At 54.5% G+C, this 2,161-nt stretch overlaps 1 long non-coding RNA gene across 1 annotated transcript in view; it reads right to left on the bottom strand.

The window, feature by feature from the left end:
• Positions 1-492: 492 nt before the first annotated feature.
• Positions 493-2,161, bottom strand: part of LOC114702604 — a 10,044-nt gene continuing 8,375 nt past the window's right edge. Inside the window, exons 2-3 of the long non-coding RNA XR_005090969.1 lie at positions 1,574-1,750; positions 493-577 (exon numbers count right to left, since the gene is read on the bottom strand). This is a non-coding gene — a long non-coding RNA (uncharacterized LOC114702604). The remainder of the gene's footprint in view (positions 578-1,573; positions 1,751-2,161) is intronic.

The raw sequence follows: 2,161 nt of genomic DNA, 5'->3' as shown, positions 1-2,161 counted from the left end.
AAAAAAAAAAGAAGAAAGGCCGTATTTAGGCTTATGGTTCTGACCCGTCCAGCAGGCCAGGTTATTCGCGGGTCTCGAGGAAGGGACACCTAGAATCAATGGGGGCGAGAGGGAAAGGAGACCAAGCACGTGAAGAAAGACAGAGTCAGTCTGAATTGAGTCAAGGTCTCGTTTATTGTTTGGGGCTTGAGGCTTAAATGCAGGGCTTCAGGCAGGGAGGGGGAGCAGGGGGTTCAGGCAGGGATGGGGAGCAGGGGTTTCAGGCAAGGAGGGGGAGCAGGGGTTTCAGGCAGGGAGGGGGAGCAGGGGGTTCAGGCAGGGAGGGGGAGCAGGGGTTCAGGCAGGGAGGGGGAGCAGGGGGTTCAAGCAGGGAGGGGGAGCAGGGGTTTCAGGCAGGGAGGGGGAGCAGGGGTTTCAGGCAGGGAGGGGGAGCAGGGGAAAAGAGGGGAGGAGAATGGAAAAATTCTTGAGGTCGCTTTGGTCCCGGCCTTGCAGGTGGCCGATAAGCACCCATCCAGGAAGTTTATCTAAAGCACGTCTCATGGTTTTGGCTAGAGCATCTTGTCTTTTTCAAGGCCTGCTGGAGCAAGAGAAAACTTATACAAAGTTCAAGACACAGTTTGCCCAGTTGCCCAAGGTTGGTCTCCAACATGGTTCCAACATGCACTGTGGTAGAGCAGAGGAGGTGTCTGGGAGATCACACCTTGAACCACAAGCAGGAAACCAAGAGAATGATCTCAAAATGGTATGAGTCTTTAAACTCTCAAAGGCCTCCTCCAATTGGGCGTGCTTTTGTTAGCAAAGCCATACCTCTTAAACCTCTCAAACAGTGCCACCCACTGGAGACCGAGTATTCAAATGCCAGAGACTATGGGGGGGGGGGAGTCTCATTCAAGCCACCACAGTGGGCACAGGAACTACAGGAAACTGTGGGCAGCTCTGGACAAGATATGCTATGGAGACAAGGACCAGATTGTCCCAAGAACCCTGCTGACTGCCACACCACACGTGGGGACTGGGTGCTATTGCTGAGGGGAGTCCAGTTACCCACTGCCCCATCAGACATGACCTGACACACTGAAGGGGACATGGTACCCCTGCTGGGGACCCAATGCTCCTGCAAGGGAGTGGTGTGTTTACTGTTGCTCTACCCCTGACAGAAACCCAGTACTCCAGCAGGGGACCTCTGTTGGGTACCCAGTACCTCCGCTGGAAAGTGGTCCACCTGCCACTGCCTCACACAGACCCTGTACCTCTCTACCGGGGACCTGACACCTCTGTTGGGGGCCCGATGCCAGTGATGGTAGTGGTCCATCTGCCACCACTAGTGAATGACCCTCCAGAGTTCTAACTCAAGTTACCTGGGTCTCTGACCTGTACTGTTTCTGCCCCCTGCTCTGATTCTGAGTTGGACCATAACTTCCAGCCCCAGCCTCCCTCTCCAGGGGAGTCCCAGCTTCTGACTCTCAAGCAAATATGGCAAGCCCACAAGAATGCCCCTGGAAAGCTGCCAACCAGCCCATAGAGGGGAAATTAGCCAGGAAAGAAAATTCAGTCACTTAGGGCCACGAACCTGTTTGGCAACCAATTTGCAGAGAACTTGTCCTTAACTTGTGCCACCGGCAAGGTCTGCGCAGTGATTTGGGTCTATCAACCAGTAAATTACAGGCAGCCACGTGGCTCGGTCAGGCCGGCTGGAGAGCTGAGACGGAGTGGCTCGGGATGAGTGACAGCTCCAGTAAATGCATTCCTGCCAGGAAAATAGCATTACCATGCCGAGGTGACTCGGAGAGTATTGAACTTCAGGAAGAAAGAAAATGAAAGTGAAATGGCCCTGGCACTCCTGCGCGCTCCATCATGACTGCCGGGCTCAGTGGGAAGACAAGGAACCCGTCATCAGGTAAATAGCTTACAGTTCCCAGCCAGGGAAGCACCGAATCACGTCAGGGACAGACAGCCCTGAAGTGGGTGTCTGAAACAAACACAAAAGGGAATCTTGGGACAGCCAGGAGAGCCTTGGAGGTCACCTGGAGCAGGCTCCTTTCTCACAGACAGGGAAACTGAGGTCGTAGTCAGACCGCAGGTAAGACTGGTGGAGAATAAGGGCTGAGAGGCCTGTGCCAGACGGATTCCTGGGGCAACTGAACAGGGAGATCCTGGG

The sequence above is a fragment of the Peromyscus leucopus genome, chromosome 2 (assembly GCF_004664715.2).
Source record: "Peromyscus leucopus breed LL Stock chromosome 2, UCI_PerLeu_2.1, whole genome shotgun sequence".
Taxonomy (NCBI): domain Eukaryota; kingdom Metazoa; phylum Chordata; class Mammalia; order Rodentia; family Cricetidae; genus Peromyscus; species Peromyscus leucopus.
This window is presented reverse-complemented; position numbering and strand designations above follow the sequence as displayed.